This window comes from Pteropus vampyrus, unplaced genomic scaffold, assembly GCF_000151845.1.
Source record: "Pteropus vampyrus isolate Shadow unplaced genomic scaffold, Pvam_2.0 Scaffold415, whole genome shotgun sequence".
Taxonomy (NCBI): Eukaryota; Metazoa; Chordata; class Mammalia; order Chiroptera; family Pteropodidae; genus Pteropus; species Pteropus vampyrus.
The window spans coordinates 305,430-324,453 of record NW_011889196.1 but is presented as its reverse complement, the minus strand read 5'-3'; the positions used below and the strand labels follow the sequence as shown (position 1 = coordinate 324,453).

Here is a 19,024-nt window from a genome sequence, read left to right as displayed (position 1 = left end):
TTATAAAGCAGAGAGATGAATAATAAGTGTTTTGTGGTAGGGACTTTAAAAATGATTTTAGTCTTTTCCCTGAAATGAAATAACTAATTGTTTATGGGATTATTCATCTATTCAAAGAGAAAAAGGAACTAGATCATTTTATATACACAAGTGAAATTTTAAAAAATGGGTGAGTCTGAATTCATCTGATTTATAGGAGGAGTAGTTTTCAGTTCGAGTATTTAGTAGACTGTATTTAGGTTAATTTACCAGTGTTTCTTACCATTTCTTTAAATTTTAGCTTGCATTTTATGCTAAAAATCTGTGTTGTTTTGAAACTCATGACTTATCTTTCTTCAGTATTCTTAAGCAGCACAGATGTGGCAGGCAGATGGAGGGGCAGTGAGGAGGCGGGCCCTGGCTGCCATCGACAGTGACTGTGGGCCCACAGCTCTCAGACGAGGGGTTTGATTCGGTGACGTGGGCAGTGTCCTTGGCCCATTTCAGGTCGACATCCACCTTGGCCTTGATCACCCATTTTCTTTACCGACCTCCTGATTCGCAGTCCACTGGTCGGTGATGAGTGGCCCACAGATTCACCATTCCTTCCTTTACCGTAAAGCTGGTCAAGAGGTTGTGCTTTGGCGTGATTTTATCTGTTCTTGACCTCTAACTTGTTCCCTGTGGTTTCCCCCTGATCTGTATCATGGGGTTTGATTTGTGGTTAGGAAGAGACGGCTCACCGGATTTGTGTGCGAGTATCACACAGGTAGAGGAGAGTCACACTTGAATGAGTTGACATTTCTGTAAACTCCTTCAACTTCTGATTTTGCTGGGTATTGCGTTCAAACAGGATGTCTTAGTAAGTCCTTCGCCCTCTGTGCCTGGCTGGCTCATTTCTAACCATTTTAGTGAAGAGCCTCTGTGTTGGATTTAAGGTTAGAGGCTCCTGTCCCCCAAACGAGGAGGTGGCATTTGTTCTGTCCCCTACAAGGAGAGGTGGGGTTCTGGCTCTCTGACCCCAGCTCACACCCTGGGAGGCTGTGGTTTGAAGCGCCTCTTCGGCTGACTGTTCTTTCTTTGCTTATTTTGTTTCTAGTCTCTTGGTGCCACAAGGCCTTGGTCACTTCAGTTTAGGAAGCAGGCATGGGGGACCCACATTTGTCTGATGCAGAAAGTTCCATGGCCCGTAGTGTGGTTTTCCTTACTTGTGACAGAAAGACGATACACACCGGCTTTCATTTTGTCAGTGGTGGTTAAAAGTAAACTGCGAGCTCACTCGTGGTGTCAGAGGTGCTTACACCCCTCCTGGCCTGGCATAGACGTCTCGCTCAGCTTCATGTGAAGGCTGACTTTGTTCTCACACCAAAGAGAATGAAGAGCATCAGTTTCCATGGCGTGGGCATTTTTTGAAGCCGCATGCCCTTGTTCCTTTGGATTTGAGGAATGAGTGACTCAGAGGATGTGTGACCACTGCGGCCCTAGGGGTGCTGGACAGGAGGGGTTATCCAGCACGGTGGAGAGAGGCAGGAGGGGACGAGGGTCCCTGGGCTGGCTTTCTGTCGATTGATTCCATGTGGGGTCTGAGTGGGATTGCGGTTCGTCACCCACAGAAAGTATGTGTCCTACTAGTGTGTGCTGTGTGGGGATGGCCATTTGGATGAGGGAAAGTCCATATTGGAGTCCTTTATTGGTAGAGAGCTTGAACCAAAGGGTTGGTGCTCAGCTGGGGCAGGGCAGGACAGTGACGGGGCGGAGGAGGGCGCGTGTGGATGGCGGCCGCACCTCCTCGAGTAACACAGCTCCCGTGCTCCCCATCTTTCTTTTATGTGAGAACTAAGCTCTTTTCTCTGTTGGTTTATCGGGCAGCTTTGAGTCCTGGTTTGAAAGGACATGGGGCAGTTTTCCTCGGATGACTGGTCATCAGGCCAACTTCTTCCAGCCCGGACTTGGCAGTGGCTGCTAACAGTGTCCAGAGGAGGACGCTGGCCATGGTCCTGAGTGGTGACGTAGGTGGAGCCTTCGTGGTGCTTGGCTCCATCAGCAGCCCTGCAGCACTGCGGGGCGGGGGTGGGGGGCCCACATTCCGCCCCAACTCCTCGGTTCTCCCCTATTTCCACATACAAAAAGGAGAGAAATTGGGGTCAGTCAGTACCTTGTGGGTGTAAGTTCTGCCCTCATGTCATCCCAGCTGTTGTCAGTAATATAATTTATACTCTTCTAACCTTAGGCTCATTTGATATAAAAATATGAAGGGACAGAAATAGTTCAAGGACATTTTTACAGACTTACATAATTATGACCGGGCCTAGTTTTATGATGTCTCATGTATTAGGAGTAAATCATGAAACAAACCCATGTAACCAGTTTAAAATGTCTTCACTATTCGCAGTTTCTGGCAAGCATTGGTTATTGGCTGACACATAGTGAAACGTATAGCATTAATTAAGTAGTGTTTCTTGTCTCTGCGTCCCTGTCACTTGGTGTCCCCCACCCACATTCCATGTGTGGCCCAGGCAGGAGCGGGCACAGGCCTCAGGGCCACAAAGGAGCCTGCAGGCAGCTCTGGGGAAGTGACTGGTATGGGACAGCGTCATGTGCTGTTTGCTTGTCTGCGTGTGCACTTCACATGCTTTACTCACGTCCTCCGCCAGTTGGTGAACTTGTCACGGGTGGCTCCTGTATCTCTATCAGTTGCTGGTGATGCTCACTCCTGAATGTAGGGGCCCGAGCATGAGCTGGCGCCGATGCAGGCGGGCGCCACCGCGGACCCCCAGAGGAACTCGGGCGCCCTCAGGTCTCGTCGTGTTGGTGGTTCAGAGTGTGAGGCTTCTTCCCACCTGGATTTTAATCCTCTTCCAAGCAGAAACTGTCTCGTTTGCCTTTATATCGCCTAACAGATAGGATTTGTAACATTCGAACAAATATCTATAGAGTAGACGGGTGAATAAGTGGTTTGTCTCATAAGGAGGAAAGTTCAATACCAACCATAGCACGATGGCTTGTTAAATATTTACATTAATGTAATGAATTTCATTTAAAAACAGCAAGGTTATTTTGTTTGTGATCATTTTCATAACTCTATAGTTTTTATATTGTGGTGGGGAAGGTGTTATCCCTTCTGACAGGTAGGGCAGCTGAGGAAAGACAGACGTGACCTGTGTGTCGAGTGCACGCAGCCTTGAGTCTCGCCTCTGAGCCCTCAGCATAGTGGCTTTCATCATCATCATAACAATAAGCTTCCCCTTCTGATCAGTGCCGCATAGTTAGTTAATTTAAGAAGTCAAAAATGACTGCTTTCAGAGTTCTGATTCTTACACAAATATAAGTAGTTGTTTAAAAGTTTATATCCTGCCGCACTGAACAAGCCTGATTCTGTCTGATCTCGGAAGCTAAGCAGGGTCGGGCCTGGTTAGTACTTGGATGGGAGACCACCTAGGAAGACCAGGTGCTGTAGGCGTAAAAAGTAAAAAATAAAGGACTGTAAGCTGACAAGGTCCTTGCAATCTGTGAGGTCAACCAAGGGTTACCTCGCCAAAATACATACATACATACATACATACATACATACATACATACATAAAAGTTTATATCCTGTCTCATTGTAAGAAAGAGCCAAGGTAGATGCTAAATTATTCCATTACTCACTTTTCTTGGTATGGGCTCATGGGACACGCCTGCCACCCCCAACGGGGCTGTGGTGCTGGACGTTGGGGATGGCACAGTCCCTCTGCCAAAGGCCCTTTGACTTTGCAGCAGAAAGTGGCCTTGTTGCATTTACTCCAGTGATCACATGCTTCAGAAAGCGTCCAGTGAGTCCTACGTATGTGCCAGGCCCTGGGTTGACCGGGGGGCTCAAGAGTGAACGACGGACTCCTCTCACGATTGTACCTCTGGTGGGGAGACTGAGGGAGACCCCCAAATGCCATGCAGTGCGGCTGCGTGGCGGACACTGAGCGCGGGCTTCCTTTCTCTGGCACACACGGTGCTTAGGCCCCGAGCACTGTGGGCGCCTGCACCGTGGCCCTTCGAGTCTGCGGAGGCAGGGTGAAAAGTGGAGCGCAAGGACTTGCCTGGCGTTTGGCCGGCGAGGCAGAGGTTGGTGTCATCTTAGGTTCTTGCCCCAGGATGGGAGCTCACGGGGCTCCTGACCTTGCTGGTGAGGGATGGAGGTGAGGGCAGGCAGGGGCCTCCCCTGAGGAGGGGGTCCCCAGTTGACTCTCCAGGAGACGGTGGGCTTTCCGTGAGCAGCAATGGTCACACAAGATGAAGAAAAACATTCATGGCCGTATATTGAGAGTATTGATAAAATGCAGTTCCTTGCTAAAGGTATACTTCACATTCTCATGTTTCCATATTATTTACTCAATTGGAAAAACTTTTAAAATATGCATTACAAATTTAAGATCTGAGGAGTGCCTGGGTGACTAGGTGCTGCATTTGTGCGTATCTGAATATAAGAAAATGGTTCTAAGGATTATCAGTAAAATATGACACCCTTTGTATGGCTGTAATCTGAGTTCCTGTTGGTTCAACGACAGATGTTATCATGCCACAATATTCTTATCTTCTACAAGGAAATCCTGAAAAACCGAAACCCCGAACAGACACACATACACACCCCGCAAACAGCCCAAACGCCCATCAGTATGAAACGGGGAATGGCGGAATGTTCACGTGTGGGACACTCTGTGCAGTGAAAACCAAACAAACCAGCACTGCGGGTACCAGCGGGATGAGGCATCTTGGGGACTTGGAGACAGCAGGGATGAGATGTGAGGGCAGTGGGACTTCATCCGTAAGCCAGGAGACATTTCGATGGCTTAGGCCAGGCACCTGGCAGTCGAGTGTTACTGAAGGATTTTGGTGACGGTGACAGAGGGCTTAGTCTATAGGATGGTCCTGAGCAGCAGACTTCTGAAGTAAACTGAGCAAGACTTGATGAAGGCCAAACGTGAGGCCATGAGTCTGGAGAGGAGGGGAGGGCCAAGAGGTACTTGGAAGGTGAACTTGATGGGAACTGGTGGTGGCTGGAAGGTCTTAGGAAAGAACAGTGAAAAACCAAGGCTTGTTTTTTGTTTTCTGATTCGGGACAGTCGGTTGGATGGTAGAATCGATGACCTTCTGACAAGGAAGGTAGGAGGAGGACAGGGTTTTGGCGAGGCAGCGAAGGAGATCAGGCATTCTGTTTCGGGGTGGGGGGTTGAGACTGTGTGGCGTCTCAGGTAGGGGTGCAGGCTGGGAGGCCAGGGTGGGAGAGGGAAAACAGTATACATCGGGGCTCCCGGCACCCTGAACGTGCATCTTTGGGCTCAGGGTCGAGTTGGCCAAGACAAGGGTCAGCCATCCAGGAGAGCTGGGGACTGGCTAAGAGGGAGTTGGCTAAGAGGCTGGCAGAGGACACAGAAGTCCTTAAGACCCAGTGACTGTGGGATCACAGGCTACATATTGGAACGACAAAGTGGCGCTTTGATGTTTCTGTCATTTGTGGACCCCTGTGAGGCAGGAAGAGCCAGTTGACATTCCAGCTGTGACTCCTCACGGTCTCACCGGAGCCGCTTTCCCGTGGCGTTCATTCCGAAGCTCATCAAAACAGGAACTGGGAGAAAGCTGCAGAGTTTCACAGTTTGCAGCGTGATAGAGCTTACAGAGAACTTTGAATTACCAGTTTTCCTTTTTTTCCCAGGTACGTTCCTAACAGCGTTGCCATCTATGTCTTTTAAATCTCAAGGTCATAGTGCCCTACCCGAGCAGACATCTGTGTGGATGAATTGCATCTAGTGAGTTCTCCTAATGAGCACAAAATACGATTTGCGGTGCCCCCGCTGGTACCCGCAGTGCTGGTTTGTTTGGTTTTCACTGCACAGAGTGTCCCACATGTGAACATTCCGCCATTCCCCATTTCATACTGATGGGCGTTTGGGCTGTTTGTGGGGTGTGTATGTGTGTCTGTTCGGGGTTTCGGTTTTTCAGGATTTCCTTGTAGAAGATAAGAATATTGTGGCATGATAACATCTGTCGTTGAACCAACAGGAACTCAGATTACAGCCATACAAAGGGTGTCATATTTTACTGATAATCCTTAGAACCATTTTCTTATATTCAGATACGCACAAATGCAGCACCTAGTCACCCGGGCACTCCTCAGATCTTAAACTTGTAATGCATATTTTAAAAGTTTTTCCAATTGAGTAAATATACAGAAACATGAGAATGTGAAGTACACCTTTAGCAAGGAACTGCATTTTATCACTACTCTCAATATACGGCCATGAATGTTTTTCTTCGTCTTGTGTGACCATCGTGTTCGTTCTTCACTTCAAAGGTAGAGTGATGTTTGAATACAGTTTTCTATCTCTTCTTTTAGGTGGGCACATAGTTCGTCACTGAAATGTAAAAAATTATTGCATGGAAGTTTCAGCATTTGTGGGACCTAGTCTTGCTCTCACTCCATTGTTGAGGACCCAGCTCAGGTACTTCCTGTGGGTGACTTCGTGACCTCCCACTCAAGGCCCGTTGGCACGGAGGGGTTAACACTGAGCGGGTTTCCGAGGAGGGTCCCGCTCCATTGTCGTGATGTTCGGGATGCCGGCGAGGCGGACGTGATGTAGGACGTGATGGTTTCTTTCTGTTTATCCCTGAATTTTTCCTTGAGAATATTTTATCTTGATATTTCCCATCTTTCTATCTCATGGGCTTAGTGCTTTAATCTATTTATAAGGTAAATGGATGAAAAGGCAAATTTTATTCAGTCACCAGCATGACTTTAGGTGCAAAGCTCAAATCAATAGGGATTTGTTAGCTTCTATGGAAATTAATGGTATTTTTTTTTTTTTTTTTAAATCTGAGTGTTATTTGTCCTGCAAGTGAGTAACTGTCTGGTGGTTCTGGAGAAAAAATACAGTAGGGGTGAGTGTGAGAGGTTGGCTTACAAATTAGACCAGTGAGGAAAAATGCCTACGTCGACTGTGGTAAGTGTAGCTAATTAGTTTGGTTTTAGTGACGAAATGCATGGAATCCATGTTGCGGTGTTGACTTTGACAAGTGAAAGGTAGGCTTGAACACTTCGTTCAGCTCAAGCCTAACCATCCTTCCACGGTTTGTGTGGGCCCCCCCGGAAGCACAGGGCGGGGACTCGAGGGAGGCTGTGGGTCCTGGCTGGCCAGGAGGCAGCGCCTTCCAGCTGCTCAGGTCCTCCCGTGAGATCTCCCCTTCTTCCAACACTGCAGGTGAACGTGGGAGCGTCAGACGTTCCACGATTCGGAGAGCAGGCGCTAGTTCCGGTCACTGGGCCCCCAGAGTGGGATGGCGAGGGCTGGGCTCCAAGGGCCGCGAGCCTTTGCTCCGGAGATGGGGTTTCGGGAAGATGCCCTGTCCAGACGAGGTTGGGCAGGAGGAGGGGAACCGACCTGGGCACCCCCCACCCCCCGCTCTTCCTGCAGAGTCCAGGGAGATGGGCACGCACCCCCACCTGCTCAGGAGCTGTCCCCTGGGCACCAGGTCTGCAGGCACGCTCAGGGAGGAGCAGTGCCGGCCGCGTCCCGCCACTGTGTGGCTGTTGTAGCCCTGCTCCCTGGAGCGGTCAGGTGCCTGAGTTTCACGTGGTGGTTTCTTCCCTGTCGTGCCTGTAGCCCAGCTATCGGCCACCTGTGAAAAGCCAAGAGCAGGAGTTTGTATTTACGCCTGGTGTTTCATTCATCAGACACAGTGCTCCCGCTTGCCCGCCCGCCCGCCCTCCCTCGCTCTCTCTGGACCATTTACAAAAAGCTGATTCTTCAGAGAATGGGAATGAGCCCCCTGGACACTGGGTGGCACCTGCCAGCAGACCACTGGATTGGGCTCCATACTGCTTTACCTCAGACCTGAGCAGGAGAAACTGACGGTTAACTAAGTTGCTCTAGGGAGCCTTTCCGGCTCAAAGAATTTTAGGAATTTTGTTTTGGGACATTTTAGATGGAAGGAAAAGTTTGCATAAAGAACAATTTCAGAAATGTTTGGTGCCGTGCCATAAATTCCTTGGGATAAATGTGTAATTATTCTGGTAGCCCTGTTGAAAGGGACGACACTCTGCACACACATATCCCAGTTATGTTTGCACCAGAATGTGACCATGCTGTGCGGGTTTTGCACAGAGTGGCCAGCGTGTCGTCTTGCACTGGTCCAGCCTGGAGGGGTGAAGAGGGTTCAGCAGACTGACACACTAGTTGGTGCATGTGCTGTGTCAGTGAGTTCCTGCCGAAAGTGGGACTGTGTCCCCTCCCAAGCCCTTTGTCAGAGTTCTCTGCTCGACATTTCACTCTCATGTGTTAGTAGAGTCTCCAGGTTCCTTCTCGTGTTTTTAACTTGATTTCTAGTACTCCGAAGGTGAGGAAATGAAACACAACCCATGTACTTCCCGGGGACCGCGTCTTGCACGAGGGCTGGACGATGGCCTCTTTCTGGCTCTGTGTTTGTTTGAAGACTGTAGTGAACGTCTCCTGGTCGGTCGGGGCGAGGTCTCTCATTTAATCTAAACGAGAGTGAGTCAAAGCTGGCACATGCATTGTTTGATGCACCAGATGCCGTAGAGTCAGCAGTAAAGCTCTTCACTGAACGTCTTGGTTAAGCGGAGCTATGGGGCCTCGCGTCACCGAGGGTCGTCCTCAGGGGAAGAAGATCCGTGGGGACGTCAGTAATTCCAAGGATATGAACAGGGCTGTGCTTGTGAGGGCCTTGTGATTTGAGTGTTAGTCCCACTCGACGCAGTGCACTGTTCGAGACCCTTATTTGAACTGTGGACTAGTTTTATGTTTCCTCCCAATAACACTTAACTTTTTTTGCCATTGTCCCAACATTTGAGCCCTCTTGTTAGTGGACTCGAGAGGCCATCTGCTCTGAGGTTTCCTGTTGCAGGCCTGGGTCCCACCCTGGTCCCCAGTCCAGTGCCCTGGGATCTCCCAGATTATCTGCTTTTCCTGCAGACTAGGTGGCTCATCCGCTGGCACGGAAACCACCCTGTTTGTCACCTGTTGTACTGTACCTTCAAGGCATTTATACCTAGTACGTATTGGTCCAAAATCTGAGGATATATTTGTTATTTTAATTCAGAGATTCTCAGTAGTTCTTTATGAATTTCGTTCTGTTGTTAAATTGTTGGAGTTCGTTGGGAAACTGTTTTTGAAATGAGTGTCTTTCACCCTGAATGTGCTTGGGTGTCATGTGTGCATTTGCCTGGGAGCCATCACAGCATTTTTCTGCTTTAGGGCCATGCTGCTCACACCTCCTCTTAAGAATAATGTCATGTAGAGCATTACTAGTTTGTTTTTGCTGCCAGACAATATTATTTTCCCCACAAATAGACATTTACTAAAGTAGTAACTTACAATATGCTCAGAACAGAACACGGACCAATAGACAGAATAGAGAGTCTAGAAATAGACCCACACAAATATAGCTGTTGACTTTTGACAAGGAGCAAAAGCAGTTCAGTGGAAAATGGATAATCTTTTAACAATGATGGAAGCACTGCATAGTCACATGCAAAAAGAAAAACAAGACAAAACACCTCATGTAAAAGTTAACTCTGAGTCACGTACTAGATGCACAACTCAAGCTTCTAGAAGAAAACATAGGAACTCTTTGGGATCTGAGGTTAGGCAAAAAATTCTTATATATGATACCATGATTCATAAAACAAAAAAATAAGTGGAGTTCATCAAAATGAAAAACTTTTATTCTGCAAGTGACACTGTTAAGAAAAAAATACAGAGACAAATTACGCTCTAGGAGAAAATATTTACAAATCACGTCACTGACAAAGGACTTGTGTCCAGAACACAAACAGCCTAGTTTAAAAGTGGGCAACAAGTTTGAAGAGAAACTTCATTGAAAAGGATATAGGGATGGCAAATAAGCCCATGAAATATAAACATGACTGGCCCTCCCGAAATGCACATTGTAGTCACGATGAGATGCTTGGAACATCGATTAGAATGGCTGACACGAAAGCAGCAGCCAAGATATGGAGACAATCGAAGTGTCTATGGTGGACGAGTGGGTAGAGATGTTAGGTGAACACGCATACATACATACGTGCGCACCGTGGAATATTATTTGACCATGAGGAAGGAAATCCTGCCATTTGTGACAACATGGACGGACCTTGAGGACAGTATGCTGAGTGAAATAAGTCAGGTAGAGAAAGGCAGATATTTTATGTTCTCACTTAGATGTAGAATCTGAAAAAGCTAAGCGCGTAGAAACAGAGCCGAGGTGAGTCCGGCAACCACTGAGCCATTCTGCATTCCTCTGGTTTCGTCGTTTCCAGGACACCACGAGAGTGGTACGTAGTGGAACGTAACGTTTCGAGAGTGGCTTCTTGTGCTCAGCACAGTGCCTCAGGAGCATCCGAGCTGAGCTGAGGGTACACCAATAGTGTGATGTTTTTGCTGCGGAGTAGAATTCCCCGGCGCAGGTGTGCTAGCACTTGCACGTTCACTCACCTGTCCAAGGCAGCCACGGAGAGAGCAGCTGTGAACACCGAGTGCAGGTTTGAGTCGCACACCAGCTTTCACTTCTCTTAGTGACGCTATGGAGGGAGGTACCGAGAGCCTGATGTCGGGGCCATGCATCGAGGGCACAGTCCCTTTTATAAGAAGCTGCCAGGCTGTGTCCCTGAGCAGCCTTGCCCCTCTGACCCCCACCCGCAGCGTGCCAGCCCCCATGGCCCCCAGCCTCACCAGCCTCCATGTTGTCTGGACCGCTGATCAAAGTAAACGCAAACGCTCTTCTGGGCGTGCGTGTGTTTGTGTGTCATCAGGTTCCTAGAAGTGTTTTTCTCAGTGGAAATCACACTCACTAAATTCTCTGTAAACAGGACAGGTTTTTCTGTGTTCTAGTTTGGAAATTCGTTTACAGCGCACAAGTGAATGAGAGTCAGACGCTGCACATAGCCTCGTGGTTAAGCTCCAGTGGGGGAACCGGTGAGGACCGCTGAGATCCCTCCAGGCGTCGGACTTTTGCGTGCAGTCACTATCGAGTGCATGCACTGTAGCGTTGGTTGGTCTCGTTCCAAAGGACTTTGTTCCTCAAGCAGCGGAGGGATGATGTTTGTGAGTCTGAAGGTGGTGCTCCCACAGGCCCGCGGGACTGTCTGTGCAGGTTCTGTTTAGAGTGCTCTGTCACAGCCACGGGTCACTGTACTTTCGGGCATCATGGGCCTGATGCCCTCTTGGGCTCTAATCTCGGGCCAGTTCCGGCAGTTCCGACACAGCCCAGCCCTGGACCCCTCTTTTCGGCCTTTGCCGAAACTTACTTTCTGTGCATTTATTTTCTCTGCCCCTTAGAAGAGGCCTGGCGTGATTCAATTCCTTTTCTCTCCAGAGACGTTTCGAGAATCATGTAGGTGCAAACGTGGAATGAAGAAGCACCTGGAGAAAGACCACGCGTGGGGCAGAGAGCTGCGTGGGGCCTCGGGCTGCGTGTGTCGGGAATGCCGCGACTTCGCTCGAGGGGCAGGGCCACTTTTGTCACCGTGTCTCCATTTTTCATGTCCTGGCCTTTCTTGGCTCGGGGCATAATCTCTGAGGGCCTTTGGGTTCTTGGAGAGGCCGTTTCCTGACTGAGGAGACTGGTGGAGCCTTTCAGGGGGCAGTTAGGGATGTTCGCTGTAAAACAGACACGGCGCCCTCTCCCCGGCGCTGTAGCGCGGGGTCCTTTGCTCTCAGTGTAGATCGAGCACATAACTCCTTGAGAGCCCCATGTCAGAAGATTCTAGACCCTGCGGATATGCGGTTCTGTGTCCTCTGTAGCTTCCCTGAGGTGGGTTTGGCTGTTGGTGTCCCAATCTACCTTAAATCAAGGTTTGTGTCAACTTCTGCTTTTCTGGAGTGGGGGGTGCACAACACACTGGACAATAATACACCCACCTCATCACTGATGGGACGGCCGACGGGCCCCCAGTTGTCAGGTCCTCGTTGGCAGGTGTCTGCTGCCTCCAACGGTTACGGTTCTTTTTAAGAAGACAGAACCATAGCAGACAACTTGCGCTGGGATCTTGTTTCAATATCTGCAGTTTCTGATTCCTGTCACCCAGTGCCAGGAAGGACTGTACAGAGCCGTTCAGTGAGAGCGAAGTCAGGGTGGAGAGGTGCGCCCGCGGCTGTGCGCACCACGAGCAGGGGTGACGTTTCTCCCCAGCTCTCTCGTGCAGCTGCGGTGGGCATCGCCCCAGGTGAGCTCAGCACCTGTCCTCTGTGGGGGAACTACCGTGTTTCTGGTCCACTCTTGGCTGAACTGTGGCACCGGGTGTGGGTGATGACTGGCTGGAGCCTTTTCTTCTCCTCTGCCGGCTAGTGCTGGGTGGCATCTGTCCTCCCGCCTCCTCACGTCTCCTTATGTGTTAACCACCTGCTTTGGGAAGGGGACGGCTGCCGGGGATGGAAGCGTTTGGTCCTGACCTCATCCACGTGGACGCCTCACCGTTGTCCAACCTGGGCAGGGCAGAACGCACCTCTGTGTGGGGCACCCCTCCTTCCAGAGGCTGCCTGCTCGTGGGGCTTTGGAAATGTAAGGAGGAAGCGTTTTAAGGGAGAAGGCTGGGTGTGGCCGCACGGTGCTTCCTTGAGTGCTGTGCACCACGGGGGCTGTCGGCCTGGGCGTGGCTCTGACAGGAGCTCTGACAGGAGGGCGCTGCCCTGCACCTCAGTGCTGGCTCTGCCTCCTGTTCCCAGAGAAGCTGGGCAGGGGGAATGACAGGCGCGGTCAGCCTCCGAGCCCTGCTGCCCCTCCCCTGCCGCTCGCTGAGTGCCCGCGTGCATGTCATGTTGTTCCAGGGTGGCTGCGGTTGTTGTCACTGACCTATATGTTCCCAGATCCAAGTGTGTTGGGGGCAGGAAGTGCCTTCCAGCTGGGGCTCGGTCATGAGCTGATTCAGGTGCAGATAGACCAGGGGACCAGTTCTTGTGTCTGTCTAGGATGTGTACATATGAGGGCGTGTGCACGTGTGTGTGCTGTGTCTGGAATGTTTATATATGAGGGTGTGTGCACATGTGAGGTGTGTGTGCTGTGTGTCCGGGATAGATATGTATGGGTGCATGTGCATGTGTGTGGTATATGAGGTTGTGTGGTCTGGGATGTGTATGAAGATGTGTACACATGTCAGGTGTGCATGTACATGTGTGCAGGAGCCTCCAGATGGCTTCCTGAGACATGCGCGTGCTGCCTGTGGTGGCTCTTTGACCAGGCACCTTGGTCAAAGAGCCAGGTGACAGCTTTCTCCCTCTGCTCAACTTCCACCTCGGGTCTCCCCGCTTCTGCTGTCCTGGCATCTTGATGGTTTGACGTTTTCTTGATTCTGAAGTCTGGGATCAGGACTCCATAACACTTACTGGGACTGGCAAAGCTGGAGCAAGACCTGTCTGTGTCCCACAGAGAGCCTCACAGAGACCTGGGGACTGTGCAGGTGGCAGATGTCCACCAGGACAGCACTTGGATGGCTTCTCCCAGGACCGCCCCTCTCTGCCCAGCTGCAGGGCACATCCGGTGGGCCGGTCAGTGGGCGCTGGGCTCCAGGCAGGCCCTCCTGGGTCCCTGTCTCCTTTCTGTCCCACTTTCGTCCTTTGGGGCGGCTCCGAGGGGCAGAGCCCAGGACACGGCCTTCGCTCAGCTTCCTGTTGGCACCACCATGTGCTCCTGTCGCCAGCTCACAAGGGCAGCCGCATCGGTGGCCTGGAGGCACGTCCCCCAGAGCACGGGCGGGAGAGCTGATTTGGGACGTGCCGGAGCCGGAAGCGGCTCAGCTGTTTTCCTGGGCATCTTCTCCTCCGGCCCTGACATTTCTTCCTCAGGGACATCAGAGTGGACTTTTCTCTTCAAGGAGACGTGTCTCTGTGCAGTTTCTCTTCGCCATCTAAGGGCCGTCCAAATGCTCAGGTTACACAGGGCTGGCGTCCTCCTGGACAAGTCCAGTGTGGGATTAAGGGGCATTGTGTGGTGTCCCCTCCCACCCTCAGCCGGTGGTTCAGAGGGAGGTGGCTGCTCATGTCACCAGAGGGACAGATGGTGAACTTCATCTGTCACAGGGTCAGAGGGGAATCTCGAAACCATGAGCTTGTTCTTTGGACTTCAGAGGAGGCGTATTTTGCATCGTGAAGAGGGGACTGCCCCGCCCCCTGGAAGAGGTGTGCTGGGCCTGCGGCTCCGGGGCCTCCCACAGCCCCGAACAGGGTGCGCTGAGGCCTCCCTGGTGAGCGAGCACTTGGAGGCGCATCCCGGTCGGTCGTTGCCGCTTTCTAGCGGTTGCCCTGGCTGTCCTGTCGCTCTGGGGGCGGAGTGGCCGTGGAGTGGCAGGGCTCTGCACGTTCCTCTTCCTGTCTGTGTGTCTTTCGGTGGTGGTTGACAGCTCCATGGGTGTGGACTCAAAGGCGGACTCGAAAACAGCCCAGTAGGTCTAGTCCTGCTCAGGTTGCACATCTGGACGTAGGGCCACCTGTTGCGTGGCCCCTGCCCTCCAGGCGGCACCAAGGCCAGAGGCTGGTGACCTTAACCAGGTCACAGATAAAGGCAGCAGCTCAGTCAGCACCAGCGCCCTGGGCCGGGCACAGAGGTTTGTCTGTGCCTGACTGGTGACCTCGAACAGCCTCACGTGACGGTGGCCGAAGCACCCAGCTGCCATCAGCGTGCACCCTCGAGGTGTCTGTTCAGCTCGCGGCAGCTTTCTCAGCGACTCTGTTGGGGTGGCAGATGCGGTGGAGCTCGGCTTCTCTAGCCTTCGCGCTGTGTGCTCAGTGTTTGTTCTGCACCAGATGCCTTCCTGTTAGTCACAGTCACGGTGGAGGACTCCCTTCCACCTGCCGAGAGCTCCGTGTGAGCCGACGGAAGGAGGCAGTGCTGCCCCGTGTCACCCTCACGGAAGCGAGGTCCACAGAGAGATTAGTAGTTTGTCCAGGGCCAGGCACCGAGTAAGAGGGGCCGGGTGTGCAGCCCGTCCCTGCTGCTCCGTGGCGCGGGCTTCCCCTCCCCGCTGCTCCTCTCCCTGATGCCCACAACATCATGTGCGCGTCGCAGTCACCGTCAAACTCTCCGCGGGCCTTGCCGTTTAAAGGATCTCGTAAAACATGACAAAGTCCATGTGTAGAATAGTTGTCATTTATCTTCTATGTATGGCCTAAACAGCAGTGCGTCCCACATAAACTTCTCTGTGTCTCATTCCCGAGTAGACACCCTGCGAGTGCACAGACGGGGAGGGCTCCCGTGTCCTGGGCGCTTTCAGGGCCGTGCCGCGCTAGTGGCTGTGCCCATTCGGATGCTATCGAATCAGGTCTTCTTCCCAGGCACCTCAGTCTAAGGCATGTGTTCATATCTTGGAGGCCTTATTTGATCCCTTGAAATAAAAATACGAAAACAATTATTTAGTATAAATATTAAATAATTTTCTGAAGTTCCTTCCCTCTTCTGAAGTTAAAAAAAAAAGAAAAAAAAGACAATATGGTTCTCATCCTGGTCTGAGACACTGTCCCTGGTCGCGGTCGGGTCCCTGCTGTGGACGGCGCCCTTCTCCTCTGGCCACCTCTCCGCTCTTGGGAGGTAACGGTGCTTCCGGGTATGGCAGTGGGCGTTGGGCGTATATTAACAACACGCAGCGAAAGAGGCTTTTCCCCTACATCAGAAGTGATCTCTATGATAAAAACTAGAGTAATTATGGCCCGGGAAGTAAGCAGATTTTCAAGGCTGTTGGTAATACACCAAATTCCTACCCAGGGAACAAGGTGCAAACATTTTAACTTACTGCCCGCATTTCATGTATTTCTAGTGAATCCTCATTGCTCTTTGTGTCATTGCTGTCATTGGTAAAACAACCTCTGCAAGAGTGGGAAAGTGTCTGTGCAAAGTGTCGGTTTTGCATGTATTTGGCTTTTCAGAAGCAAATACATAGTGTGTTGAGACTACGCTTTTAATATGATTGCATTTTTCTTGTTAGTGTACGTACATGGCTGAGTGTTCCTTTGGAGGAAATACGATTGTACATTTCTGTGTTTGCTACATTTTGGTGAGGGTAAAAGTGATCACACAGTTTTGTAAATCTGTAAGATCTTATAAATCTACAAGTTGCCTAAGTGGTGATGTCTGAGAAAATTATGACAACTGACAAAATATTTTAAATGCCTTTTATTACATGTGGCAATTTCAACAAATCCTGTCGAAATTCTAGTTTGAAAAATAATCCATTTATGTAGATGTGGCGACACTTATATGACGTGTTAAAGGCTAAAGTTGTTCAAGGCCCTTTGGGGTCTTGGTGTGTGTATACTGTATATGCATGTGTGTACATTGCATGTGTGTATATACACTATGCACATTGTATATACATGTGCATGTATATATGTGTGCATCATATGTATGCAGGCTATACGTACATATGTATGTACGTTATGTTTATATGTGTCTATGTGCCACATGGCTATATTGTGTCCATACACACTGGACATATATGTACACATAGTATACATACACTATATGTGTGTATGTGGCCACAACATACAGATATATGGTAATGTGCATATGATATAGATATATATGTATATGTGTGTGTATGTATGGACACTATATGTGCATGCACTATGTGTATTTGTGTGGACACTATATACACTAAATGGATATATATGTGTGTGTTTACATTATATACATATACAACATATGGATGTATATGTGTATACAAAAACACTGTGTGTGTCTGTGGACACTGTGCATGCGCTACGTGTATACATATGTATACATTCTGTATGTGTGCACTATATGGGTATATACAGGTGTACACTATATATATACATCCATAGTATGTGTATATATGTATGGCACTATATATGCATGTGCTATGTGTGTATGTGCAGACTCTGTATATGCACCATATACACTATACACTAATTAGATGTGTATGTGCGTACGCTGTATGGTCCCAGGAATAGGGCTCCCGCAGGCTCCAGTGAAGCACCATTGAAATGCCCATCTGTTTTGCATGGGCAGAGTATAGGGTGAAAATTGTTGTTCTTTGCTACATAGTATATGAAATTTGGCAAGTTGTTGGACCTTTGTAATAATGCAGGAACCAGTCATCTCCTTGAGCCATGTGTGTGTTCATTTGGTCATCTTAACCACTCTGTGAAGTAGGTTTTTCCCCAGATGAGAACGCTGAGATTTAATAGCGACTAGATGATTTGCGTAAGCAAAGGAAACTGCACAGTAATATTAGTATCATACCGACTATCTTGTTTTCCTCTACTTACTACAACCTTGTTTACTATCATCTAACTAAATAAATGGGAAGTTGCCACCCATCAGGAAATATCTGTTCATCTTCCTGCTGTTTATCTTTATCCGTAGAGTAGTGACCGCGTGTGTTCTTTGTCACTGTGTGGTAGAATCCCTCTGATGTTGCCAATATAAACAGTTCAAAAGAAACAGAGTATCACTCTAGGTCAAAATTGAAAATAGTGCTAAGTTCATCCATTTGAAAGGATGAGAAAGAATACATTTAGGATGGGAGATGAGTAGAGAGTGTTTAAACAGAGAAAATAAGTTCGTGCAAAACATCTCCAAATTTGGGGTTTGAGAATAAGGTGATTTTAAGATTATCTGTCTGCACTTTTGGGTTTTTAAATGAGTACTTTGAATTTGCCATTTTGGAGGAACTTCCCTTTCGATGGACAGCCGCTTGATTAGTCTGTTTTTTCAGAACAAAAGGGCACAGGTTGTTTTAAAGGTAAATTTCAGGTTCTGCTTTTGGAGAAACAATTTGCAACTTTTTAAAGGACGCTTTTTCAGTCTTCCCTCTTTAACAGTTAAAAAAACACATCTTTGGGTTTAGTCTTGCGAGGGTCACCTTGTTATATAGTACCCTCAGTTTGTCAAACGTGTCCACAGACTGTTTTGTCATTCACGGTCATTTAACTTTCACGTAAGGTAGTCTTATTCTGGTGAGAGGTAAACTCCTTGAACGTGGGGAGTTGTTTTACGTTTTTTGTGATCTATAGGGCTACTAGGGCTGCCAACCCTTCATCTGGCCATTTGTCCCTTAAACAGACATCATGGAGTCCTTCCTATGTGCCAAGCAAAGTGTCAGCTGCTTAGGGACAAAGATGAATCCAGAGTTTTTTTTAATTCAGGAAACTCTCGCCGCACTCAGAGAGGGAGCACGTTGATGATTTAGTGTGACAAAGTGTAAAACACGTGTACAGACTATATGGGCACATAGAAAATGGGCTTGATTTGAATGTGATAAAGTTTTTGAGTTTACTTATACCTTTATTAATTCTTACTTACAATCCTGATGCTTTTCTTTTTCTTTTCTTTTTTTTTTAAAAATCACCACTAATCAATGGTGAATTAATGTAAACTGTATTTACATCTTCTAAATCTATTGATTTATTCATTTAACCAGATGTCATTCCCCTTGTTAAGTGCCTGCCGTGTGTCAAAAGACAGTTCAGTTTTACATTGTCAAAGAATAAGTACTACAGGATGCATCCTTGCTGGAATTTACCCATTCGTGAAATGTAAGTGGTTTATCTTCTGCTGATAGGCACACTCAGGGTGCAGGCGTGATCAGTAAACATTTTGGGCAATGTCAGAAACATACACACTGTCATGATGAATGAAAATATATGTATAGATCAAGTACCAGCTAATGAATTTTTTAGCTTGGGCATTAATTGGAGATCAGTCTCTATTTGTGACATTTTATTATAACATATTTAGTCTCAATATATTTATAACATATTTAGTCTCAATATAAGCATTTGGTTTTATTAAACTAGGGGAGATAAGTAAACGGAAATAAACATTTATCCAATCCTTACTGGAGGCCAAGTGTCGTGCTGGGTAATTTATATGCCAGCTCATTGAATTCTCATGCAACCTTGTGAGGTAGGTTTGTTAACTGGAGAAACTGAGTGAGAAAGCCGAGCCGAGAGTGGGTAGGAGTTTGTGGATGGTCCTACTTCTTAGCATTGCCTTTCAACACACAAATAAGCCATTGTCAAAGGTCAGTTATGATTAAATACAGTGAATA

At 48.7% G+C, this 19,024-nt stretch overlaps 1 protein-coding gene and 1 pseudogene across 1 annotated transcript in view; both read left to right on the top strand.

Moving 5' to 3' along the window:
• DIP2C (disco interacting protein 2 homolog C) overlaps positions 1-19,024 on the top strand; it is a 236,658-nt gene that overhangs the window by 61,435 nt on the left and 156,199 nt on the right. The window lies entirely within an intron of this gene.
• On the top strand, positions 3,322-3,439 carry LOC111731967 (annotated as a pseudogene).